Consider the following 27,589-nt stretch of genomic DNA (forward strand, 5'->3'; position numbering starts at 1 on the left):
ATGCCTCAGTGAGCACCTGCAGAAATTCCATGCTTCATGAGTGTCTCAGGCCTTAGAATATGAGGGCAGGTAGGAAGCAGAGACACCTGCTTCCAGCCCTGGGAGGCAGTGCAGTCCAGCGGGTGGGGACACAGGCTCTGGGCCAGGTTTGTGGGTTTTTGTTTTTGTTTTTTGAGACAGAGTCTTACTGTGTCACCAGGCTAGAGTGCAGTGGCATGATCTCAGCCCACTGCAACTTCTGCCCTCTCAGGTTCAAGCGATTCTCCTGCCTCAGCCTCCCAAGTAGCTGGGATTACCGGTGTATGGTGCCACCTGGCTAATTTTTGTATTTTTAGTAGACAGGGTTTCACCATGTTGGCCAGGCTGGTCTCAAACTCCTGACCTCAAGTGATCCAACCATGTGAGCCTCCCAAAGTGCTGGTATTACAGGCGTGAGCCACCACACCCAGCCCCAGGTTGGTGTTTGAATCTGAGGAGACTGAAGCACCAAGGGGTTAAGTGTTTTGCCCATAGCCACACTTGGGCTCAGTACCTGGCCCTGCCCCTCACTTGAGCTACTCAGATCCTGGTGGTCGCATGGGCAATAATCAGGTCACGCTGTTCTGTACAAAGTGTTATGGGAACTCAAAACAGGAGTAATTTGCTCTGTGGAGGGGATGAGGGATAGCGGTCAGGGAAGGCTTCACCAAGCGGCTGCTGCTTAGAGATTTTCCAGGTAAAGAAGGAGGCTTGTAGGCAGAAGGCGCAGCCCAAGCAAAAACTGCCAGTGCACAGCTGCTCACAGGTGGAAGAGAGTCCACCATTCCTCAGTGTGTACCAAGTCCTTGCCATGAAGGCAACATGACGGGGACCAGGAATTCCAAGCCATGCCCAGACCTGGGATCTGCTTTCTGAAACCTGAAGGTACAGAATGGATCAGCCCAGGCTGCAATCCCATTACCACTAGGGGGAAAAGAAACCCAAAGGCTAAATTGTAGGTCAGGTTAGACGTTATTTATGGAAAGTTGTATTCTACGTACATGGGGTCTATGAGCCTGGCACCAATCAGAAAAGGAACAAACAGCAGACCTAGCTGGGAGGGGTAGCATTGTGTTGTAGGGGGTGGGGCACATGTTCCAGGGGTACAGCCAGACTCAGGGCTTGTATTAATAGTCTGAGAGTAAGACAGAAGGATAGAAGGAAATAGTTCGCCCCCCACTCCTCCCCCACCCACCCCCCACCGCCAAAACACACACTAGGTCTCTGAGGATAAGACAAAGCTCCCACTCTCGAGCAGTTTATAATCTTGCTGGGGAGTCAAGTGGAAAATGGGTGAAAAGAGGCATCGCTGTGGAGTATGTGATGTTTTGCCACCTGAATGGAGAGACCAGAGGGGTGGAGGGCTTCAGGTGAGAAGGGCGTCTGTCTGTGGAGCCCTGGGAAGTGAAAAGGGAGCTTTGAAGGATGCCTAGGATATGGAAGGGCAGTGAGGAGAGATAGCAGAAGTAGAGGGAGCAAGAGGAGAGCACGCCAGGTGGGGTGGGGTGGGGTGGGGTAGGGCAGGTGGTGCAGGCACGGGGCTGGCATGTAGCGACTCTCTCTATCTAAGCTACACAAGTGGGACTGGGGGTAGAGCCAGATACTGTTGGCCAGGAGCAGCGGCTCACACCTGTAATCCCAGTGCTTTGGGAGGCCGAGGCAGGTGGATCACATGAGGTCAGGAGTTCAAGACCAGCCTGGCCAACATGGCAAAACCCCATCTTTACTAAAAATAAAAAAATTAGCAGGGCATGGTGGTGCACACCTGTGATCCCAGGTACTGGGAGGCTGAGACAGGAGAATTGCTTGAACCCGGGAGGTGGAAGTTGCAGTGAGCCGAGATCATACTATTGCTCTCCAGCCAGGGCGACAGAGTAAGACTTCATCTCAAGAAAAGTAAAATAAAATAGATACTGTAAATCACTGCAGAAAGAACCCAGGTAATGAATCATGAGAAGAGAGGGGCTGAGTCGCCATAGTGGCAGCACCAACTCCTGCAGGAAAGGCTAGACACTGAGTCTCATGGGTGCTGAAGGGTGCCTGGAATGGCATTCTGCTTTAGAGATGGAACCCAAGCTCTGCAAGTACATGGACATCCGTGGGTGGAAGAGACTCAATTCATCATTCCTTGGCATGTACTGAATCCTTTCCTACTGCTACCCTCCAATGCCCCATTTCCCTATGATTGTCTGGGGTGCCTAAGCTTCTGCCCACCAAGAAGGCCAGAGTTGGCAGTGGGTAGCTGCAGGTAGGAGAGATAGGTACCCATAAGGGAGGCAGGAAAGAGAGATGGAAGGAGGAGGCACAGAGCACACACCTCCCCTGCCTGACAACTTTCTGAGGCTGGTCCTGCCAGCAGACTTCAGGCAGAAGCAGGGGAGATAAGGCGGGAGAGGAAGTGAGAGAAAGGAGAGGGTGGGGATGGAGAGGAAGGGAGGGTGATCATTCATTCATTTCATTGCTACTGACTGGATGCCAGCTGTGAGCTAGGCACCACCCTAGCTCTGGGCATGTGGCTGTAATCTTGGAGCCTCATAGAGCTCACAGTGAGTGCCGGCAAGGATGGACAACAAATAAACGTTTAGCACAATGCCTGGGGATGGAAAGTTTCCCAAAGAAAAATAAAGCTGGTGAGCATATAGACAGCCCTGGAGGCAGCCAGGCCAGGCATTTCTGAGGAGGTGGCATTTGAGCTAAGACTTAAATGTGATGGGAGAGTCAGCCACACAGGATCTGGGGGGGTGTGCTCTGGGAGGGGGAGCAGCAAGTGCAAAGCCCCTGAAGGCATGTAGGGGGTGGAGGAGGGACACCACTAATTGCCTTGGGTGTTTTTCAGGCATCTCCATGCCAAGGCTCTAAACCCTGATCTGGAAGCCAACATAATAATTATAATTATAGTGGAGAGGGGTGTGCGTTTGTGTGTGTGTGTGTGATGAGAGAGAACGAGTCTCTGTATGTTCTCTTGGCTCTCTATGCCCCTAAAGAATATTTGCATATTGTTATGTAGCTATGCACATTTTTATTTTTTTGAGACAGGGTCTTGCTCTGTCACCCAGACTGGAGTGCAGTGCAGCGATCACAGCTCACTGCAGCCTCTGCCTCCCAGGCTCAAGCCATCCTCCTGTCTCAGCCTCCAGAGTAGCTGGGACTATAGGCAGTTGCCACCATGCCTGGCTAAATTTTGTATTTTTTGTAGAAATGGGGTGTCACCATGTTGCCCAGGCTGGTGCATATCTTTATTCCTTAGGATCTATAGGTTTAAGTAAGGCTGCTGGCACTGGGCAGATTATTACAATAGGAATATTGATGCCCTTGAACTCCTTCTAGTACATACAGATGTGACACAATTCATATGTAGTTGCAGAAATGCCTGCAGTTTTCTTTAATGGATGCCTGTAAGATCCAGGCTGGGATGGAGGCAAAGGACTCTCTCGGCCTGAGAAAGTGAAAGTACTTTCCTGCTGTCCATTCTTCCCTGTTGTGGCTCTAAGCCAGATGTATAAATATATGTGGATGGATGCAGGTTCATGCTATTCAGCTAAGACTCTAGGGCAGGCGATGGAGATCTGAAGGGTAAGGAGGTGTCTAGAAATGAATTTCTTCTGGAAAGATTCATAATTCGCTCTTACTTGTCTGAACTGTGGAAGAGCATCTTCATCAGTGAATGTATTAGTCACAGCATCCACTGCAAACCCCTTTGGGGAAGATTCTATTTCATTACAGTCCTGGATCTGCACATGTGCTCACATGGGCACACACACACATTCACACATCTTTACTCTGAAAATACAATGTCAAGCTTTCCTAGGTATTCTAAAAGCCTCCTGTTTCTACCCCTTGGTTGGCATTTGTCCAAAAATGGTACTGACATCCCAAGTTAGAATGGTGGCCAGTTCCGATCAAGACAGAGCCCGTATCTTCCAGGGACACCAGACGAGATGCCAGGACCACGCCTCTGCTCTGCCCAGAGGCCAAAAGCAGCCCAAGAAAGTGAGGGGTTTTCTGTGCACATTATCCCCTGGGTCCCCAAGATCCGCCTCCAGCTCTCCTCTGCCCAGCAGGAGCTGTGTGGAGACAGAGACTGGCTTGGGACCCCTTTCCCCAGTCCCCTCCCGTCCATCAGCCTTACCACTGCCAGGTGGACTTCTTTCTCTGTTTTTTTTTTTTTTTTTAAAGCAAAGTTCAAAATATATTTTAAATACAAGAAAGTTAATACATTAACATTTTGGTTCCATCTACAGTATCTATTTTTTAGACAGGGTTTCACTCTGTTGTCCAGACTGCAGTGCAGTGACATGGTCATAGCTCACTGCAGCCTCTATCTCCTGGGCTCAAGTGATCCTCTCATCTCAGCCTCCCAAGAAGCTGAAACTACAGGTGTACACCATCACACCTGGCCAGTGTTTTTTATTTGTATTAGAGATGAGGTCTCACTCAGTTTCTCAGACTGGTCTTGAACTCATGAGCTCAAGTGATCCTCCTGCCTTGGCCTCCCAAAGTGCTGGGATTATAGGTGGAAGCCACCATACCCTACTAGTTTTTCTTTTTTATATAAAATCAATACAAAAATTCTAAAGTTCTCTTTGCATTTCTCTCTTTCCATGCCTTTCCCTTCATTTCCAAAGGCAACAATCCATGTTATATGGTCCTACATATATTGTTTATGATCAATATACAAATGTGTGTTTTTAAATTTCACATGCATTTTATCACACCATACATATTCTGAAACTCACCTTATTTCTCACCCAAAATTATGCTTTTAAGATCTAGCCACATAGGATTATTCTTAAATCTTGAATGAATGGTATTATAATTTATGACTACACCACTATTTGCTTATCTATTTTTCCTTTTTTTGAGACAGAGTCTCACTCTATTGCCTAGGCTGGAGTACAGTAGTGTAATCTTGGCTCAAGCAACCTCTGCCTCCGGAGTTCAAGCAATTCTCCTGCTTCTCCCTCCCAAGTAGCTAGAACTACAGGCGTGCTCCACCAGGCCTCACTAATTTTTTTTATATTTTTAGTAGAGATAAGGTTTCACCATGTTGGCTGGGCTGGTCTCAAACTCCTGACCTCAGGCGATTGCCCGCTTCAGCCTCCCAAAGCATTGGGATTACAGGCATGAGCCACTGCGCCAGGCCTGCTTATCTATTTTTCTGCTGATGGACATTTGGTTTGTTTCCAGTGTTTTCACCATCAAAAGCAATGCACTAAGGAAGATGCCTGCATTTGTCTCCTGATATGACATATGGTAGAGTTACTTCAGGACAGAGATGAATGAATGTTCTAATACCAGTCTAAACATGCCACTTCCCTGCTCCAATTCCTCCATGGAATTTATCACCTAAAAGCTCAACTCTAAACTCCTTAGCTTACAAGTACATGATCTGGTATCTGCCTACCTGTCCAGCCACACATTTGACCGCTGACTTCCTTAGTACTTTGTTCTCTGCAACATCATATTTCTCTTAATTTCCAAATCGCCCAGGGGGTTTCAAGCCTCTTTGCTTTTGCACGTTTTCCTTAGTCTGCCTAGGATCCCCTCCTCCAGCTCCTCTGGCCAGGAAATTCCGCTTTGAGTGTCCTTTTGAGGAGACTGCCTTCCCCATAGAGCTGACCACCATGCTACATCCAGGATGCGTTACAAGATTGCCACACGGGCTGAAGTTGGCTGTCTCCTCTGGACTATGAGGCTGTAGGGGACAGGATCCTGGCCTCTGCACATCTGTAGCCTCAGTGCTTTTGCACAAGGCTTGGCCAGAATCTGGGCTCCATAAATATTTGTTGAATTAAGGGACCATTGGCTGCTGGAGCGATTTGAGCAGCAGGAATGAAATGCCCAGTTTCCTCCCAGCTCAGCAGCAGGCAAGTGCTTTGGGATAACTTTTCCAAAGCATTTCTTTCATTCAAGTCCCTCTGTAGCTTTGCAACTGTGGGGGCAACCAGGCCCTTCCCAAGGAACCAAGTCTGTGGTTGTTTACCCTGGACAATATGAAGCACCCACGTTACAGATATCTCTATCGTTTGGCCAACAAGTTGGTGCTGTGGTGTTATTTCCATGTTTGAAGAAAACAGCTCAGCTCTGACTAAAGAAATAAATGATATCATTTTTCATTCAGACAACCAGATTCCTTGGTACAAAAGGCTCCCTGGGGAGAAATGCCGGGACGGTGTGGCTCCTCAGAGGCTATTTCCATCTGTCAGCTTCTCTAATCTCTTGCCTTCCTTCCTGTTTCCTTCCCTTTGCACAGAGGCTGGTGTTCAGCCTGGCACTTACAGGGAGGGCAACAGAGCCATCATCCTCATGTATGGGCTGGGGATCGGGGTGTGGGGGGTGGGTGGCCCCATGGCATTTGGTGGTCTTTTAATTTTTTTCCTTAGAAACAGCCTCAATTTAAGATAATAACTCTCCTTGTTTGCCAGTGATTGCTATTTGTAAGGACTTATTTTCCCTGGTCAATTTGGCTAAAATAAATTGAATCTAAAAGGGAACATTTTCTAAAAATGCTGCAGGCCAATTGGCAGGAACTGGACCAAGGAACAGCTTCTAGGTCACCTGTTCAATGATGCCCTGGATGCCCCCTTCTTAAATGAGATGGGGGAGTGGAAACAGACTTCCCAGCCTTTCATGACAGCACCTTTAAAATGCCACTGAAACCGGGGAAAACAAGGACCCTGAAGAATCATTTGGTCAGGGCTTTACTGAAAGATACCAGTTCCTGCATGGTCAGCCCTGCCCCCCTCCAGCTGATCCCTTGTCAGTGTCCTCATACCCCAGCCCAGCACTGGCTCCCATCCTCCACCCACTCGGCCTGTCTGCTAGTTCCTCGAAAGCACTGGCTCCCGGTTATGATGATGCTGTTTGCTCGGGGCTCTTCTTACATTCTCTACCATCTATCTAATCTCGGCTCAAATGTCACCTCCTCAGAAGCCTTCCCTGACCATCCCATCTAAAACAGGATCCCACTATTCTTTTTCCCAACCCTTGTCATCAGTTGTCATTTTATATTTGTCTCATGTCAGGTCTGCCTTTGCTGCCCAATTGCAAGCTCTGTGAGGCAGAGACTGAGCTGGCTTGTTTGAGATCTGAGACCACAGAGCCTGGCCTGCAGCAGGTGCTCAGTATATGTTGGCAACTGAGTGAACCAGCAAGGGGCCGGTGGGCCTTGGCGCACTTGCTCTGCTACCGCTACCACCACCACCACTAAGAACACCAGTGAAATACTGGCTCATAAACACCAGCTTCAGTCCCAGACAGCCCTCCTCCTGGAGTGGGTGTAACAGACTCTCTCCACCTCATCCCCCAGGCCTGGAAAAATGTTTTGAGCCTTTCTTCATTAAGCACAAGTTACTTTCCTTTCCTCAATCACTTTATTTCCCTTTTTTCTCATAGTCACACCTTCATTAGAGTTTTTTCTTTGTTTTGAGACAGTCTTGCTCTGTCATCCAGGCTGTAGTACAGTGGCATAAGCTCAGCTCACTGCAAATTCTGCCTCTCGGGTTCTAGTGATTCTCCTGCCCCAGCCTCCTGAGTAGCTGAGATTACAGGCACCTGCCACCATGCCCAGCTAATTTTTGTATTTCTAGTATAGGCGGGGTTTCACCATGTTGATCAGGCTGGTCTTGAACTCCTGACCTTGTGATCTGCCCACAGCACGTGACCCTGACAACCCTCTAAGAGTCATGGTGCTGCTTCACTTTTATTTTCCAAATCTCATGCAAGCTCCTCTTTTGACCAAATCTACCCCAGACTCCTTTGGAGAAAGGGATTCTGGGAAGTATTATTCCCAGATTAGCCAAATGGATGAAACACAAACCAGCAGGAGGACCAGCCCCATTCATCTCTCTGGCCTCCTCCCTCTACTCTCTACTGTGCCCCGGCCCTAAACTGTTTACAACTCCACATTGTGCCTCTGCCCATGCTATGCCCTCAATTTGGGATAACTTTGCTCCCTTCTTTAGCTAGTCAACTCTACTGAGCCCTCATGATTTGGCCTCAGAGACTCATTCCCCTCTCCTGGGTGCTCACGGAGAACTGGGTACAAACTCCTATTGCAACTCCCGTTACCCACTGCATCTTCCTCCTCGCCAGGTCTGGGGATCTCTTGGGAAGGAGGCCTGTGTCTGTGCTGGCCAGCCTCCCGGCAGCTAGTATTGGGAAGGCAGGCTCTCAGGGAGGGTGCGACACCCTCCTGGCATGGAGTCCACTAAACCACCGGTGCAGTGTGCTTCATATCACCTAGGAAACATGTTACATTCAGACTCCCAGTCCTCACCTCCCCAGGATTTTGGTTTGGTAGCTCTGGAGCTGGGCTCAGGAACCTGCATTTTTTTTTTTAATCAGGCAGACTCTTGAGCCAGAGTAGGCTCAGAGACTCCCAGGAACCTGAATTTTTTAGCAAATACCATGAGTAATTCATGAGCAATTTGTCCACCACATCAGGCGGACTCTGACAGGGCTGAATCTCTTTTGTTTTTTAAGAGTTTAAGTCTAACTCTTTTCATTTTTACCTTAGTGTCTAGTTACATTAGAAGGTCTGTCTCTTTTATAGGTTAAATTCTATCTCTTTTACAGGAAAAGAAATAATTTTTACATTTTTTTTGAGACGGAGTCTCACTGTGTCGCCCAGTCTGGAGGGCAGCGGCATAATCTTCGCTCACTGCAATCCCCACCTTCCAGGTTGAAGCAATTCTCCTGCCTCAGACTCCTGAGTAGCTGGGACTACGGGCATGTACCACCATGCCCGGCTAATTTTTGTATTTTTAGTAGAGATGGGATTTCACTGTGTTGGCCAGGATGGTCTCTACCTCCTGACCTCATGATCCACCCACCTCAACCTCCCAAAGTGCTGGGATTACAGGCGTGAGCCACCATACTCGGCCACATAGTTTCTTAATAATACTTACTGTCAACATATGTGTAAGTCCCTGCAGGTCATATTCTGCTTTTATTGTAGACCCTGAAGCCTGGACTATGGGATTTAAAAGTATCTGAAGGGAGACAGAGAGGACCAGAGAGAAAGCAATAGAGTTGAGGCATGGAGCCTGACAAGGGCCTGGCTGAAACAGAGAGGCCCAGCAATGCCTTGGCCCCAAGAAAACCTCCTTGTCTTTCTGGAATGCTGAGAAGCCCTGAGGAGGTCCTGGGTGGGAAGAGCTAAGCCATGGTGGGTGGGCTCTGGAGGGGTTCAGAGCATGTGCCACAGCAGCCTGTCACATGGGACCACCCATGTGGGTCTCCTGAGCTGGAGAGAAGCAGATGCTTCCTCAACACATCAGTGAGGGCACCTTGGGCCCAGTTGGCTGGGGAAGTGGGATGTGTCAGGTGGGGATGGGATGGCAGCAGAGGAGCTGGTGCTAGTACAGGAGCCACAGCAGGCTGGCTATCCCAAAGCGGGACCTCGCCAATTTCAACATCTGCCCCCAATCCCTGCCTGGTCACCCAAGGAATGTGGCTTTAGATTTGTGGCTCAGGACCCCAGGAGAGGGAGAGGGGGTCTCTCAGCCTCTCTAGATCTTCTTGGCCAGGTAGTGGGAGGTGGCTTCTCCCAGGGGCCCTGGGAGCTGCTGGATGAGATGCTGACTCAGTTATCTCCCAAACTGAGCCATTGTTTTATTTAAAAATAGAGAGAAAATAAACCCACAATGTCACTCCACCCCATGAACACAAGCACTGCTTACATTTAGGTGTAACCCCTTCCAGTCTTGTTTCGTGTGTGTGTGTGTGTACCATAGGTCCATAAAGTTCTGTATTCTATATGACATCATTAGCATTTAAAAAAATTTTTTTTGAGATGGAGTCTCTCTGTTGCTAAGGCTGGAGTGCAGTGGCGTGATCTCAGCTCACTGCAACCTCCGTCTCCTAGGCTTAAGCGATTCTCCTGCCTCAGCTTCCAGAGTAGCTGGGATTCCAGAGTAGATGCCTGCCATCACACTTGGCTAATTTTTGTATTTTTAGTAGAGATGGGGTTTCAACCATGCTGGCCGGGCTGGTCTCGAACTCCTGACCTCAGGTGATCCACCCACTTCAGCCTTCCAAACTGCTGGGATTACAGGTGTGAGCCACTGCACCCAGCCACTATTTGCATTTTCTATGTTGCCACAGAGTCTTTGTGACCATCATTCCCAAAGGCTGCCTGGTCTACTGAGATGATAGGCCATAGTTTCCTTAAAAATCCTCTGTTGTCTTCTGACCCACACAATGACACTAAGTTTTACCTGGGGCCAGACTCCCATGGCCTGAAGTCAGCCCTGTTCAGACCCTAAATCTTGGCCCTCTCAATCCAGTCCCTCACTCCCTGACCTCTTCCTGCATTCTTCTGCCTGCTCCAGACTTTTTGATATAATTTGTATATCACACTCACCACCACCCCTAGATCTGACAACTTAGATGCCTTATCAAATACTGAAAAAAACCTGAATTACCATCAATTTTCGAGCTTCCTAGTATACTATAAAATGTAAATATGCCTCAAGAGGGTTATGAAGATTGTCAGCTATTTCAGGCTAGGTGTGGTGGCTCACACCTGTAATTCCAGCACTTTGGGAGGCCAAGGGGGGTGGATTTCTTGAGCCCAAGAGTTTAGGACCAGCCTTGGCAACATGGTAAAACCCCATCTCTACTCAAAATACAAACATAAGCCAGTCTCATAACCCAGTCTCAAAACAAATAAATAGATTAAAATTAAAAAAGATTATCAGCTATTTTAATGTTTACACTGAACAATTAATATTCCTTTCACCTAGTAATGTGGTATAACATTGTTATGAAACTCACAAGAAATGTAGAAATTCATAAGGTACCACAGGTGATATCAACTGTCCCTATGTAGAGAAAAGATCAAAGCCAAATGACAAATGTTCTCTTTTGGTCCTGTCAGAGTCACTCTCTGGGACTTCAAATGTGATCGCATTTGAAGAAAAAAATAGCAGAAGTCCACATCTGAGACCCATCGAGACCTGAGCCAGTGGCTCTCCATACTCTTTGTGTCTGTACCCAATTAAAAACAAAAGAAAACAGGCTGTCCAGGCTGCTTCTCTAAAACTGACCCTTGGCCTACCTTCTCAGGCTGATTTTAGCACCCATCCTCAGATCTGATGTCTTCTTGCCCAAAGTACCTCCCCAGCCACTCAACCCTAGTTCCTGGGATCCTGCCTTGGGTCAGCCCCCTTGGCTAGTACAAGAGGGTATCTGGAACATCTGGTGGCTTCTAATATTTTCACTATTGTAAATGTGATGGATGAGTTTCTCTAACCCTGTCAGTCCCTTTCCCCTCTCTATGCTCATCCCTTTTAACCTAATTCCTACTGAAGAGGGAGCCTTTTAACCTCATAAATCATTAGAGTGATACATGGAGAATCCACTCTAAGCAGAGAAGCAGATTATCTCGAGGGCCTTACACTCAGAGGATGGGCGGATGTGGAGTAGGTGGTTCTATCTACCTCGGGCATAAGGGTCATGGGGAACAAACCAGATTTGCTGGCTACTAACCAAAGGGGATAAAGCTTATTTTCTAAAAGAAGGTTAGACAAGGAGGAAGAGAGAGAGATCAAGGGAAACAGAGATTATGGGACATCGTGGGAGCTGTTTCTGGAAGGCAACCCAATGGAAAGGGCGGGGAACCCTCTGTGTCTCAAATGAGTGGAGGTCGGTACTTGCTGGCAGTAGATTCAGCTTTAATCCATATCTGAACAGGGAAAGGCAGAATGTGGCCATGAATGCTTTGCTCAAATACATTTTTCTGTACTTAAGATTATCTCTTTTCCCCAAGGGGCCACATTTCTGTGGCTCTTCCCATATACTGCTGGATTGCTTTCTAGAAGATAGGTACCACTTGACAATTTCATGACCCAAACAGGGCAAGAGAGGATCCTATTTTTGGCACATATAAGTATGCAATATATAAGTGATTAATAGCAAGCAGAACAGAGAATCCCCAGGCTGTGGGGCAGGGGTGCTGGTGCTGGAGGGAGAACGTCCACATCTTTAACCTCTGGGGCCACTTCGAGTACCCTTGCAGGTTTTAAGCGTCATTAGTAGATGTTGCTGAGCCGAATGGATATGGCAAAGGCTGAGTAGATGTCAGAGCAGGGCAGGTGGGGAACAATTCTCAGGAATCCCACAAGGCCTAGACATAACAGTGTGATTCTCAGGGCAGGACTTAGTTCAGGGCCCTGTCATCAGAAGGCTCCTGTAGCCTCTACGCTCCAGCCCTGAGAACTCCATCCAGATTCAGATTCCTGAGGGCCTGTCTGCTCTAGCCGGGGCTGGGATGGGAGGTGCCAGAATCCCACAACTGACAGCTCCAACAGGACTGTCAGGAGAGAGGTGATTTGCTCAAAGAAAAATTGAGATGGAGGCAAAAGCCACAGCTCTCCACTAACCACAGTGCTAAAACCTCGGGGGCTGCTATGTACCAGAACTAGTTGACACAGTAGAGCCACGGGCCAAATCTGGCCCATGACTTGATATTTTATAGCCCAGAAGGAAAGAATATTTTTTTTCTCTTGTTGCCCAGGTTGGAGTACAATGGCACCATCTCAGCTCATTGCAATCTCTGCCTCCTGGGTTCAAGTGATTCTCCTCAGACTCTCGAGTAGCTGGGATTACAGGCCTGCGCCACCATGCTTGGCTAATTTTATACTTTTAGTAGAGACAGGGTTTCTCCATGTTGGTCAGCCTGGTCTCGAACTCCCAATCTCAGGTGATCCGCCCACCTCTGCCTCCCAAAGTGCTGGGATTATAGCCGTGAGCCACCACTCCCAGCTGGAAGAGTGGTTTTTACAGATTACTATCTACAATTGATTTCATTACAGGGAACACCAACTTTGAACCTCAATTAAGTAAAATGTTGCCCTCCCAACCCTGCAAAAGGCAAAACAAAACGAAACACATTCATCTAATTAGTAAACCTGTGTTACGAAAAACTTTCTGGCTGGACACTGACTAATGTCTGTAATACCAGCACTTTGGGAAGCCAAGGTGGGAGGATCGCATGAGTCCAGGAGTTTAAGACCAGCCTGGACAACATAGTGAGACCTCATCTCTACAAAAAACTTAAAAAGTAGCTGGTTGCACTAGTGCATGCCTGTAGCTCCAAGCTGCTTGGGAGGATCACCTGAGCCCAGGAGGTCAAGGCTGCAGAGAGCCATGCATTTGAGCCTGGGAGACAGAATGAGACCCTGTCTCAAAAAACAAAAACCAACACAGAGAAACAACCCTGTTACTAATTATTATTAGTTTTAAATTTTTCAATAAAATTTTTGGATGTGTTTACAAGCTTATTAAGTAAGTACCTACCTAACATCCTCAGTTTTGTCTCTTGGTCTGCAAACCCCAATATTTACTATAGGGCTCTTTGCTGCCCCTTACTCTAGGGCAGTGCTTCCGAAATTCTGGTGATCATAGAATCACCTGGAGAGTTGTTAAAACAGGCCCTAGCCCCAGATATTCTAATTTAGTAGGTTAAACATAGACTTTACTATATGACCTGTCAATTCCACTCCTAGGTATATACCCAAGAGATTTGAAAATACATGTCAATTCAAAAACTTGCACATGAATGTTCATGGCAGCATTATTCACAATAGCCAAAAATTGGAAACAATCCAGTATCTATTAATTGACAAATGGATTACACATTATGGTATATCCATATGAGGTAGGAAGTAAGACTTGACTCCAGAGATGGAGGTCAGATACCAGACCAAATTGAGGAATAGCTTAAACAAGGAAGCAGCAGAAGCAGCTTTCCAGAAGACATGCCCACCACTGTGCCCTGTCAGTTTACCATTGCCATGCCACCAGTGTGCCCTGTCAGTTACCACTCCTTTCCATGGCAATGACCCGCTGACCCAAACATTACTACCACTTCCCTAAAAATTTCTGCATAAACCACCCCTTAATCTATACGTAATTAAAAGGTGGTATAAATATGACTGGAAAACTGCCCTGAGCTGCTAACCTTTGCCTGTGGGGTAGCCCTGTCCTGCAGGAGCAGTCACGGAGCTGTAACACTGCTGTTTCAATAAAGCTGGTTTCTACCTCTTGCTTGCCCTTGAATTCTTCCCTGGGCAAAGCCAATAACCCTCATGAGCTAAGTCCCACTTTGGGACTCACCTGCTCTGCATCACATGCAAGAGATTATTATGCAGCCATGAGATGAAATGAAGCTGATACATCCCACCACATGGATGAACCTTGAAAACACGCTAAGTGAAAAAAGCCAGACCAAAAGGCCACAGATTATATGACTCCATTTATATGAAACATCCAGACTAGGCAAGTACTTTGGAAGGGAGATGAGTTGTTGTCAGGGAATGTAAGACAGTGGAAGTGGAGAGTGACTGCTAATGAGTACAAAATTTTTTTTGTGTCAAAAAAAGTTCTAGAATTAGATAGTGGTGATGGTTGAACAGTCTTCTGAATATACTAAAAACCACCGAATTGTATACTCCTGAATGTCACCAGGTTCCCCAAACTTACAAAAGGTATTTTATGGTATGTGAATTACATCTCAATAAGAAAATAAATAAAACACACAACCCATGATTTTGAACACAATCTGGAACTAGTTCTCAGAAAATGATTTTGCTTGAGGTATGATGTATACTAAAGAAAAAAGACTGCTACTCTTTGAGTGCAATTCAATTTTTTCACTAGCATCTCTCTCAATGTTCTTTCTCATCAAAGTCAATGAGAAAACAGAATTCCTGGAAAGAAACTTTACTACTAACAAGACCTAAAACCATCAGTAAGTTAAGGGCACTGCTCTGGGGCCCTTGGGATCAATGCCAGACTGGCTGTTTTGACTAACTTATCATGAAATGAATGATGACAACAATCCAGTGGAAATTCCTTTTTATGGAAAGAATTTATAGCACCCTTTGTGTCTGTGACCAAAATGACCATGGATGTGGTAAAGTCAGAAGGTATATCTGCAGCCACAAAACAGATTTGAGCTTTTGTCTTGCAAAATCCATCTGCACATCTTAGCTGCATTCACTCATGCCAGAGATTAAGTCATCACCTTGGTCAGGGTTTCAGTGAAGGCTAAATCAGATCCAGGGAGAGAGAGCAGGCAGTGTCAGTGCCCGTCTTCCAGGAGATGCCCCAGAAAGGCTGAAATACAATGCCCCAGTGGCTAGCTGTTGCTGGAAAGTAGCAAACAGGAAGGTACAAAAGGTTTAAAAAAGGGGCTCCTGAATGTCACCAGGTTCCCCAAACCTCCAAGAGGAAGCTGTACCCAGATTCTGCTTCCATACCCTTATGCTATAAAGCAAAGCCTTGGGCTGTGTATGCATCCAGGACTCTTCCATGAGCTCTAGTATCTGCAGACGGTGTGGGCCAGGAAGAAGCAACTAACCTGCTCCCAGAAGTGAGGATTTCCTGTAGCTCCTTGACCTGGCCTGCCCTGGGATGGCTCCAACCCTACCAGTACATGTGAGTTGCCTTATAGCTGCTGTTTATTTTTGAAAGGACGCATGTTTGGTGACCAGCATTTCACGTCAAAGTTGAAAGTGCATGACCAAGGGATCCTGTTACTCAGGGAGAGCTCTAGCTGGCCATTATCTCTGCCTAATTATTCTTCCAGAATCTCAGTTACCAATCCTGTCATTCATCTGCTCATAAACCTTCTATGGCTTCCCACCAACCAAATTAAATCCAAGTCTGGAAACAGGCATTCATGAATCCAGCTCAGCAATATAGCAATATACACTTTTGCATTGCCAACTACCTGGAGTTAGTACAGACTCCACAGGTTAAGGACGTTGTCATCAACAAGACTGCCCTCACTTCAGACACCCCACATAGCGTGGGGGTTCTCAGGCCCTCTGCAATTCTGACCAGCTGGCTACAAATGTGGGGTTTCCCCACAACCCCCTCATATTTGATAATATGCTACAAAAATGACTCACAGAACTCAGCAAAGTGGTATACCTACCATTACAGTTTTATTATCAAGGGTACAAATCAGAACCAGCCAAATGAAGAGATCCGTAAGGTGAGATCTGGGAGAATCCCAAACCCAGAGCTTCCATTTATTCCTCCCATGGAGTCAGTATGCAACCCTCCTAGCACATCGGTGTTCACCCACCAGGAGCTTTGATGTCCAGAGTTTTTACTGGGGTTTCATTATGAGGCATGATTGATCAAATAATTGGCCATGTGATTAAACTCAATCTCTAGCCTCCTTCCCTCCCTGGAGGTCAGACGGATATCATCTGGTTGGTTCCTAATACCTAGTCCCCATTCTGAAACTATCTAGGGGCCCACAATGAGACACCTTGTTAGTATAAACTCAGGTGTGGTTCCAGTGGCTATGAATAACAAAGACACTCCTATCACTTGGGAAATTCCAGTCGTTTAGAAGCTCCCTCTCAGAAACCCAAGACAACCAGACAAATTATCATGCAATAAGTGCCAGCCTATCTTTACCACAGTATGCCCATGACCTCTCTTCTATGCCCTTGGCTTAGGTCAGGTAGAGTGGCTTGCTCCTCTCCATGTGGACGGAGAGTTTTTTCACCTCGCCTCCTTGTTTTTGCAATTCCTTTGTCTGGAATTGCCTCCATGAGGGTAACCATCCTTCGTGTAGACGTAACTGTCCTCATTTCAGATGAGAAAGTTGAGGACTAGATTAAATCATTTTTCAAAGACAACTGGTTCTATATGATAAAACCAGGACATAAAAACAGGCCTGTCTAAAGCCTCAACCTGTGTGATCCCACACTATCATCTGGCATTCCCGTGGGCAGTAGGGTTGGCTGATATTATTGAAATCCCTGCAAGCTTATTCTGTAATTATTCTCTCATGAAAAAATGGCTTGAAGAGGGCAAACCTGCCATCACTAACAATGCCACCTTGGGGAAGCTAAACTCCAAAACTAACAGATACCCTCAACTGCAAGTAATAGAAAGGCCCACAAAAATACCCTTAAACCAGGAGTTGGCAAGCTTTTTCTGTAAAGGGCAAAGGGCCAGAGAGTAAATATTTGAGACTTTGCAGGTCTTAAGTTCTCTGTCATGACTACTCATTCCTGCTGTTGTAGCACTAGACAATATGTAGGCAATACACAAACAAATGGGCATGACTGTATTCCAATAAAACTTTATTTACAAAAATCAAGCAGTGGGCCAGACTTGGCTCCTGGGTCATAGTTTGCCAACCCCTGTCTTAAACCAAGAGGACATTTATTCATCATATAACAAGAAGTCTAGAAATAGGGTGGATCCAGGTGACCTACTCAGGCAGCTCAGCAGCATCTTCAGATCCCAGGTTCCTCCCTGCCATTTGCAGATGACAACATCCAGAAACAGAAAACTTCATGCCTCCTTAGTAAAAATAGTTCACAGGCTAACCCCTGGCTAAGGTGAAAGGAATTATCCAGATTGCCTTCGATAAATGGTCTCATCCCTGACTGCAACATTAGAATCACCTGAGAACTTTTAAGAAAACACCTGGGCCCATACCAGAGCTTTGTATTTAATGGTTCTGAGGTGGGGCCTTCACATTAATATTTTTTAAAGCCATTCATAGCTGGAAAGGCAAAGCATTGGCAGACTAGTCAAAACTCATTGCACACAAAGGCCAATTCATGATCACCATTGAAAGGGTATTTTAGCAAAGAGGAAGAAGGATATATTAGTCTGTTTTCATGCTGCTAATAAAGACATACCCAACACTGGGCATTTTACAAAAGAAAGAGGTTTAATTGGACTTACAGTTCTACAGGGCTGGGGAAGCCTCACAATTATGGCAAAAGGCAAGGAGGAGCAGATCCCATCTTACGTGGATGGCAGCAGACAAAGAACAAGGAAGATGCAAAAGCAGAAACCCTTGATAAAACCATCAGATCTCGTGAGACTTACTTACTACCATGAGAACAGTATGGGGAAACTGTCCCCATGATTCAGTTATCTCCTACTAGGTGGGAATTATGGGAGTGAAATTCAGGATGAGAATTGGGTGGAGACACAGAGCCAGACCATATCAAAGCACGAAGGCTGAAGGGCAACCAACAGGCTTGGCTGCATTCCAATGTGATGCTTTTCGTCTGCAAAATGGAAATCAATGTAGAACCTACTTCAAAGGTCCCCACAAAATTTAAATAAAGCAGCGTGCCTGGTACAGTGCCTGGCAAAAAATAAGCACTCAGTGCATTAGCAGTTGATTGCTCTTAATTTTGAAGTTATGAAGTCCTCCTAGATGTTTTATGTACATTTTAGAGCATGTTGGTTTTTTATGGGATTTGAACCCCAGCCTTTCCTCCGCTATCTGGAAAACTGGGAGTGGCTGGTATTTAGAAAATGCAAGTGACTCACCACAACCCTTTCCTCACAAATATTTCATGTGAAAACACAGCACAGAGATTGATTGATCTCTACTCTCTCTTGAAAAGCATCATGGCACAAACTCCTTCCTGAGGGCCATTTGGAAGTCTCACTCTTCCTTAGTCATAGAAGACTTTCTCCCCCATTCTGCTCTGGGCCCTCTTCTCCCTGTTTTCCCATTTATTTCCGTGCACTTTTCAAAGCAAAGTGGGAAATCTCTCTTAATGCTCCCTTCCTGCTTCTAGTTGTTTTCTATGGCTGCTGCAACAAATTACCATGAACTGAGAGGCTTAAAGAAAAATAAATGTATGACCTTATAGCTCTAAAGGTCACAAGTGTTAAGACGGGCCTCAGGGCACTAAAATCCAGATTCCAGCAAGGCTGTGTTCCTATCTGGAGAGACCACATATTCTCGCTTTGTCCAGATCCTAGAAGTGGCCTGCATTCCTTGGCTTGTGTCCCCTTCCATCTTCTCTCATGGCACCCCGTTGACTCACCGTTCTACCCCTTTCTTCCACATCTAAGGACCATTAAATGTGATGACACTAGGTCCCTCCAATCCACCTGGATTATTGTGGATAATCCAGAATGATCTTCACGTCTCAGGATTCTTAACTTAAAGTAACCCGTAAAGTCCCTTTTGCCACATAAGGTAACATTCACAGGTTCCAGGGAGATGGATGTGAACATCTTCTGGGGGGTATTATTTTGTCTACCACAGTTTGTGATCTCTAATGCTCCCCATTCCTCTCCAGCCTCCCATTCCTCCTTTTCACCTACAGGACTCTGTCCTCTCCCTGTTGGCCTCCTGCAGGGTCCAGATGGCCATTCCTGAAACAGAGGCACTGATGTCCTGGCATGTGGAGCTGCTGAGAGGTTTAGATTAATGTTTATGAGTGCTTAGAACAGTATCTGGTGCACAGTAGGGCTACAAAAGTGTTTATTAGCTGCCACTACAGGCCTGCCCTACTTGGAATGGGACTTCTACTTCACAATTGGCCTTCTTAAAGGGTGCCTACTTTTTTTAAAAGCTTGAACAGTTCAAAAACAGCCAATAACTTGTAACAGCTTTCTAGAAACTATAAATAAGCATGGCTGGGGGCAGTGACTGATGCCTATAATCCCAGCACTTCAGGAGGCCAAGACGGGTGGATCACCTAAGGTCAGGAGTTCAAGACCAGCCTGGGCATCATGGCAAACCCCATCTCTACTAAAAATGCAATAATTAGCTGGGCATGGTGGCACATACCTGTAATCCCAGCTACTCAGGAGCCTGAGGCAGGAGAACTGCTTGAACCTGGAAGGTAGAGCTTGCAGTGAGGTGGGTTGGCGCCATTACACTCCAGCCTGGGCCACAGAGTGAAACTCTGCCTCAAAAAAAAAAAAAAAAAAAAAAAGAAACTTTATCAACCAGTATTTCTTCAAGTGTCCACCTGCATCAGCATCTCCTGGGGTGCTTTTAAAATTACATTTGATTGTTTTCCATGCTAGTTTGTCAACCTCCGTATGGAACGCCAGCATTTGGGAGTTTATAATTTGCAACCAGAACAAAAAAGAAGAACCCCATCCCACTGCCTCACTCAGCCCCTCTGCTGCTAACAACAGCACTCACTGCAGGGCCAGGGACTGAAGTCTTCCTTGAAGGATGCTCAGCTGGGGCCTTCCTTGGGGACCCACCATTAAATGCTAGGGAAGGCCTTCTCTTAGGAAGAGGGTGTGAGGGCAGGGAATGGGTGGGAAGGAGGTAGATGGTGACTGTCTGACCAGTGGTATTTATCCTTTTGGAGGTCCCTGACCCTCCAAGAGCCTGGTGAAAGCCAAAGATCTCTTTTCATACCTGGGTGCCAGGTATGGACAGCTGGCCCGATGACCACTGAGAGAAAAAGAGGCGGCTGGAGCCCCCAGCCAGACCATGGTCCAACCTGTCTCTCTGTTGGCCTCAGTATGAGCAGAGGATGCAAGAGGCAGAAAGAGGTCCAACTGTGAAAGCTGCAGGACGTGAGATGCAGAACTCGGTGTGAGCTCAGCTCCCGCCCTGGGACTTCTCAGCTGGTGCTGAGGGAACTTCTAAGCCCTAGAACCTGCAAAGGCCCCAGGCCCTTCTGTTTAATGAATGAAAAGAATCTTCTTCCCTCCTTCTGAGGCATTCCAGGCCTTTCCAGGGCCCACCCAAAACTTAAATAAGCAGCCCACAGGGATGGTGTGTATCCAGAACTAAAATAAACGTAAATAATATCCCAGAAAAGTATAAATTGTGTATTTAGGAATTGGAATGTATGAGCAGGGGTTTCTCTTCCTCTATTATAGCTTTCACGAAAGGGAGACAAATAATAAAGCTCCCTTGGGCTAAAGTTAGAGTCGACATATAGTTTACACCAGAAAATATACACTTAGGTATCCATTTTGAACACATGTACTTCCAGTGTGAAATCCTCTCAGTGACCCAAGCTCCTTAAAGCAAAGCAAAGAGCAGGGAGGTCTCTGTGTGGTCCAAATGCTCCAGAAGGAAGGAAAGTGGCATCTATTGAACGTTTACCACCTGCCTGGCACATATCTCACACCCTCATAACTACACTGTGAAATCCATTTTTGTTTCGAAGCAGGGTCTTACTCTGTCACCCAGGCTGGAGTGCAGTAGTGCAATCTCAGCTCACTACAACCTCCGCCTCCCAAGTAGCTGGAACTATAGGCACGTGCCACTACAACCAGCTAATTTTTTGTATTTTTTTTTTTAGTAGAGATGCAGTTTTACCACATTGGCCAGGCTGGTCTTAAACTCCTGACCTCAGGTGATCCACCCACCTCAGCCTCCCACAGTGCTAAGATTGCAGGTGCGAGCCACTGCATTCAGAGAAATCAATTTTATTAGCTCAGTTTTTCAGGTGGGGAAACTGAAGCTTGGAATTGACAAGTAAATTGCCCGGCAATGTGGGGAACAAGACCATGAGTCTGAAGCCAATTTCTCTAAGGATTTATTTGCCTAATCACCTATTTCATCTTCTAGCATCCTAGTTTCCCCTACTTTTATAAGTATTTGAAGAACTCTATTAAAAGCTCTTCTAAAGATAAGTATTTTTGGCCTAGCACAGTGGCTCATGCCTGTCATCACAGCACTTTGGGAGGCTGAGGCAGACAGATCACTTGAGTTTCAGAGTTCGAGACCAGCCTGGCAACATGGTGAAACTGTGTCTACTATAAATTAAAAAAAATTAGCCAGGTGTAGTAGTGGGTGCATGTAATCCCAGCTACTCAGGAGGCTAAGACAGGAGACTGGCTTGAACCCAGGAGGCAGAGGTTGCAATGAGGTGAGGGTGCACCAGTGCACTCCAGCCTGTTGCCCAAAAACAAAAACAAAAAGCAAAACCCACAGATGCCTGGGCCTCACTCCAGACCAAATTAACCCAAATTCCTCAGGGTAGGGGCCACACATCAGCATTTTAACCTATTCTCCAGGTGCTTCTTCCACACCCCAAGGTCTAAAACCCACTTCTCTTGACATCTCTTGGAGGGGTTTTGTCTGCATGTCCCGTCTCCCCTCCCAATGCCCCTCCAGTGGCCCTTGGGGGACTCAGAATCAAGGAGTGGGTTACAGGTCCCAGCCACTGCCTCTGGGTGGTTATCATACCTCCCCACTCTATTTCTGCCCTCAGTTTACAGATGGTGAGTGTGGCTGCCCCGGGACTGGTGGATGGTTGGAGCGCCATCATCCCTTCCCAGTTGAAGGCCATTATTTCTTGGGAAGAGCAGGTCTGCTGGATTAACAAGCTACCCTGGCTTTCCAGGGGTTAATCCTGTTTCCTCAGAGGTTGCCAGTCTGAGGCTGCTGACTCCACCGCACCCGTTAGCCCAAGCACTCTCCTGCTGAGCTGGGCATTTGTGCCTGTGCTTTCCTGGCTGCACTGGGCGGGTGGGGGCTGCTGCTTTGCAATCTGGTGTCTCCCCAGCTGGGTGACCTTGGGAAGGTCACTTAACCCCTCTGAGCCTCAGTATTCCCCTGCAAAATAGACAGGATGGTTCCCACCTCAGAAGGATATTATGAGGATTAAATAGATCTCCACCCACTCTCACAACACTCCAAGTTTTTCATTCAAAGTATGTGCATTAATCATTGTTCAATGTTTGTCTCTAGCTGGACTAAGAGAACCACTAGGGCCAGGCCTATGTCCATGTCTCAGAATCTTAAAACAGGGACTGGCACCTCGTAGTTGCTCATTTATTCAACTCTTGTTAAATAAATGAATAAGGATGGGCAAGGCGAGGAATGGCATCTGTTGTTGATGAGTCTTAATTCCCTTCCTTTGCTTCCATAAGATACTTCCAGAACAACCTCTACAGATGTATATTCTTTTGTTACCAGCTATGCAGGGCAGCAACTTCCCTCACCCAACTCCTTAAAACAAGGGACCCCACCACATACTCACTGGCCTTCTCCGTGGTCTTCTCGTGGGAACAGATGTGGCCTCATTGGTGGCCCAGAAGAAGCATGGATGTCAGAGTATAAATCCAGCAGGTTAAGATGGCACAGCTGGGCTGGGCACAGTGGCTCACCCCTGTAATCCCAGTACTTTGAGAGGGTGAGGGTGGATCACCTGAGGTCAGGAGTTCAAGACCAGCCTAGCCAACATGGTGAAACCCTATCTCCACTAAAAACACAAAAATTAGCCGGGTGTAGTGGGAGACACCTGTAATCTCAGCTACTCAGAAGGCTGAGGCAAGAGAATTGCTGGAACCAGGGAGGCATTCAGCAACATTGGTGGCATAAAAGAATAACCATTTTATTAGGCTCACAGATTCAGAGGCTTAAGAATTTGACCAGGGCTCAACAGGGGGCTTGTCTCTGGTCTCCAATGTCTAGGACCTGGATTGTGAAGACTCAAATGGCTGGAGTTGACTGGGAAGGTTGAGGGCTGAAGTCACCTGGGGGCTTCTTCCCTCACATGCCTGGTTCCTGGACTGAGATGTCTCCGTGGGGACTGTCAACCAGAGTGCCTTCACATGGCCCACCTATGTAGTTTGGGCTTCCTCACAGCATGGTAGCCTTGGGATAGTTGAACTTCTTACCCAGAGGCTCAGGACTCCAAAGGCAAGTGTTCCATTAACAAAGGCAGAAGCTGATGGCCTGGGATGAGAGCTGGTGGGAGGTGATTGGATCATGGGGGTGGTTCCCCCACATTGTTCTCATTGTAGTAAGCTTTCATGAGATTTGATGGTTTTATAAGGGGCTCTTCCCCCTTCACTTCCTACACACACTCTCTTGCCTGCTAACACGTAAGACATGCCTTTTCCCCTTCCATCATTATTGTAAGTTTCCTGAGGCCTCCCCAGTTAGGCAGAACTATGAGTCAACTAAACCTCTTTTCTTTCTAAATTACCTAGTTTCCGGTATTTCTTTATAGCAGTGTGAAAATCGACAAATACAACTTTTTTCCTTGCTGCTGAAGACTCTCCTCATCATGCACATACACAGCTCACCAGGGAGACAGAGATCACAGTGGGGTGGGGGGTGGGCACCAACAGAATCCTCCCAACCAGTTGGGGAAATACCAGAGCAAAGGAGACTGTGTCCACTGTCCATTGGGAACCCTGAGTGTGTGGAACCCTCCTCTATTATGGCACCCAGAGTCAATCAGAGCCTCCCTGGGCCCTATAGTAATGAGGGGCCAGCTGGTTTTCCAACACTTCAAGGAAGGCATAGAAGGTGCTGGGCAGGGCCTGGTGGGCTGGGAGGGCCTCAAGTACAGAGTCGAGAGGACAGAGAGTGTGTGGATTAATTACTACAGAAAAAAGACATGGATTTAGCAGACACCAATAAGGTGGGGTGACCACGCCCAAGAGGCTAGCAAAGAGATACCGATGAGCACAGCTCAGCTCTGCCCCTCCTCCAGCTCCCCCTCCTATGGCACAGAAGCCCCTGGAACTAAGTAAATGCCCTGACAAGGAAAGCTGAAGCAATTTGGGATAGATTGAATTTAAGTCTGAAATGTCTGAGTTCAGCTGACATTGATTATTAAATTAACTGAAATGTTTTTGGCAGGTGGACAGAATGGGGAGTCTGTAGGAGAAATAGAGAAATATGAAGCTGCACTGTTAGAGACCCCAAGATTTGCAGCTAATTCATTTCTTCTTTCTGCCTAGCAAGGGACTGGCTGAGACCTCAGGCCTTTCCAGCTGTGAGACCCACTGTGGCTCTGATCCCCAGGCTTTATGACTCTGCTACTTCTACTGCTGCATCCCAGGAGACTGCCAAAGTGTGTGCAGTTCACGTCCCAGTGGGGCTCTGCTGACCCAGCCCTGAAAAATGCTTTATCCCTGAGTCATTCAGACAACTGATATTGTTGAGAAACCACAGCATGCGGGCCCTCGGCTGGGCATTGTGCCTGCTTCTGGGGACAGTCAATTGAATAAGACACTGCCCTCATCTTCAACATGTTTACAATCCTGTGGCAACAAAAAATTAGAAGCCACTAGTTCTAGGACCTTAATTAGGAATTTCTCCTGATTGCTGCTTTTGTTAAGAATTGACATGAGCACATCTCTGCCTAATCAGTCAACAAATATTTATTGAGCACCTGCTATGCACCAGGCTCTGTTTTAGGGACTTGGGAGTATATCGGTGAACTTTTTCTGAGACAGGGTCTCCTTCTGTTGTCCAGGCTGAAGTACAGTTGTGCAAACACAGCTCACTGCATCCTCAACCTCCTGGGCTCAAGCAATCCTCGCACCTCAGCCTCCCAAGTAGATGGGACCATACGGGTATGCCACCACACCAGGGTGATTTTTATATTTTTTGTTAAGAAAGGGTCTTACCATGTTGCCCTTGTTGGTCTTAAATACCTGGGCTCAAGTGATTTTCCAGCCTCAGCCTCCCAAAGCACTGAGATTAGAGGCATGAGCCACCACACTGGGCCGTGATCAATTTAACTCTAAGGCATTTCCCACTCCCACCCGCATTCCTTGAACTTCCATCCTCCTTTGATCCTCAGTCAAGGCCAACTTCAAAAACCCCTTGGTAATCAGCTGGGGGCTTGCAGGCCCCAGACCTTCAGCAGTTTGTGAGAATGTCCCATGAGGAACATTTTTTTTTTTTTGTCAAAAGAATGCCAAGGGTTTAATTACTGTGTGGCCCATGGAGGTGATTTCCATTTATCAGCCGGAACCCAGACAGATCTAGGAAGGCCAGTTGTGTAAGGCTGTGGCCTGTGGCCTGCTCTTACCAGCAAAGGATAACCCTGGGGCCTGTGCCCCCGGCAGGGGCAGCAGGAATGCTTTGAATGCCTCCCGTGTGTGGCCTTGGGTTTTACCACAGGCTACAGCAGGTAGTTTAATTAATCAATGTCCACTGCTTGTCATTTATCATTAGCAAAAGAGGAGGGGTTGGAGGTGGGGACAGACAAGAGGGCAGGGAAGCTTTCTCCAAACAAGGTGCACTGATAAATGAAAGCTTTATCCATCAGTCTCATAGGCGGGCTGCTGTTGCACAGCCCCACGCGGCTTTCCTCTGGTTCAGAGGCCAATCTCATCTTTCTGAAGGGCTTTGCAGCAGCGGGAGCGGATTTCATCTATAATTGTGTTTCCCCTGTCAAATCTCAGCAAAGGACCATGTTGTGTGTTACGGAGGAGAAAGTAGCATGTGCACCCATGGGACTGGTTCCCATCAGGGCCGCAGACTGAATCTCTATCGTGGCTGCAGCCCGAGGCTGGATTTTGTTTGACTGCAATGGCATTTGACAAATCGGAAATTTTTACATAAAAATTCAAGTTTCTGGCTTCCACTGAAAAAGCAAGGTAAGGCAAAACCAAGTCCTCTTTTTCAGTAGGGCAACAAGCAGCTCATGGCCAGCTTAGGCAGACAGGGCAGCCTTGTGAGGTTGTGTGAGTTGTGCACTGCACAAAAGCACCTGGCAGAAGGGGCAAATGGAGGCTGAATCCAGGCCAGGCTGTCTTTCCAGCAGAAGCCCTGTAGGCAGGACATGGGCCTTCCACTTCACCACCACCACCACCAATTCCTGCTGCTGTACTCACCTGCTCCATTCATTTACATTACCTACCTGAGCTTGGTAAGCACACAGCGTTTTGATTTCTAGCATACATTCAGGGCACTGTTTTGTCTTCTTTATGTGGGAAATGCCTCTTCAACCTTCAAGGCTCAGCTCAACTCATAGAAGTTCCCTGGTGGTATCCTGGTCTGTATTTTCTCAGTGGCAGTCACCACTGCTATTACAGTACTCTGCACATCTCTGTGCTCTAATTTGTTAGTGGGTCCTGTTTCCTGCAAACTTTGACCCCTTGAAGATAGATCCCACCGTTTCTACTTTTCCTCTGCCTGGCACATAATGGGCACATCAATTCTAACTAGCAATTGATCAATCCAATTTTATGTCCTGCCCTTTGTCCTCTACCCTGCTTCTGAACCATCATGTTCAATTGTGATATTCACACTTTGGTGACCCTGACTCCAAATCTCACTTAATACACCCAAGGCCAGCCTCAGTGATCTGCTTCATAGCCAGGACTTTGGGTGGGTCTGCCCAGAAAGTAGAGCACCCTCAGAGAATGTGGCTTTGGAATTTATCACACCTGGGGCCTTTTGTGTCATTTAAGATCTAAACTTGTAACCATGCTAGCTTTGTTTCTAATGTGACAACATCACAAACCACCAGTCCAGAAGCCTGATCCATAATCCCACTTCCTAATGGTTAAGTCTCATGCTGGGTCCTCAATGTGGTTAGCTGCACAAGACATAAACCAAATCTTCACTGAATCCTCGACCCACATCAGTAACTCAAGTGCGTCAATCGTAATGAACCTCCTGGAACTCAGTATTTATGATGATTTTTGATATGGGGGTCTCAGACCAAAGTGCAGCGGCAGGATCAGGGCTCCCTGCAGCCCCAACCTCCCAAGCTCCAGAGATCCTCCCTCTTCAGCCTCCTGAATAGTTGGGAATAGAGATGCCTCCCACATCACCCAATTAATTTGTGTATTTTTGTGGAAAAGGGATCTCGCCATGTTGCCCAGGCTTGAAGCTGGTTCAAGCAATTGGGTTCCTCAGATTTCCTAAATAGACCACGATATTCTGCCTTGACTCTGGGGGACACAAATATACCTTCCCTCAGGCCGATGACCTCAGGCCTCCATGGTCCCTGGAGCTCTAGGAAAGGAGGGAGTGGTCTCATGCCCACACCCAGTTCCCTGGGTCATAAGCCTGGATCTGGAAAAGGAAATGGTCCTTGAG

At 47.0% G+C, this 27,589-nt stretch overlaps 1 long non-coding RNA gene across 1 annotated transcript in view; it reads right to left on the reverse strand.

The window, feature by feature from the left end:
* Positions 1-19,734: 19,734 nt before the first annotated feature.
* LOC144577262 (uncharacterized) overlaps positions 19,735-27,589 on the reverse strand; it is a 31,204-nt gene continuing 23,349 nt past the window's right edge. Inside the window, exon 3 of the long non-coding RNA XR_013520667.1 lies at positions 19,735-27,565. This is a non-coding gene — a long non-coding RNA (uncharacterized LOC144577262). The remainder of the gene's footprint in view (positions 27,566-27,589) is intronic.

Source organism: Callithrix jacchus, chromosome 1, assembly GCF_049354715.1.
Source record: "Callithrix jacchus isolate 240 chromosome 1, calJac240_pri, whole genome shotgun sequence".
Taxonomy (NCBI): Eukaryota; Metazoa; Chordata; class Mammalia; order Primates; family Cebidae; genus Callithrix; species Callithrix jacchus.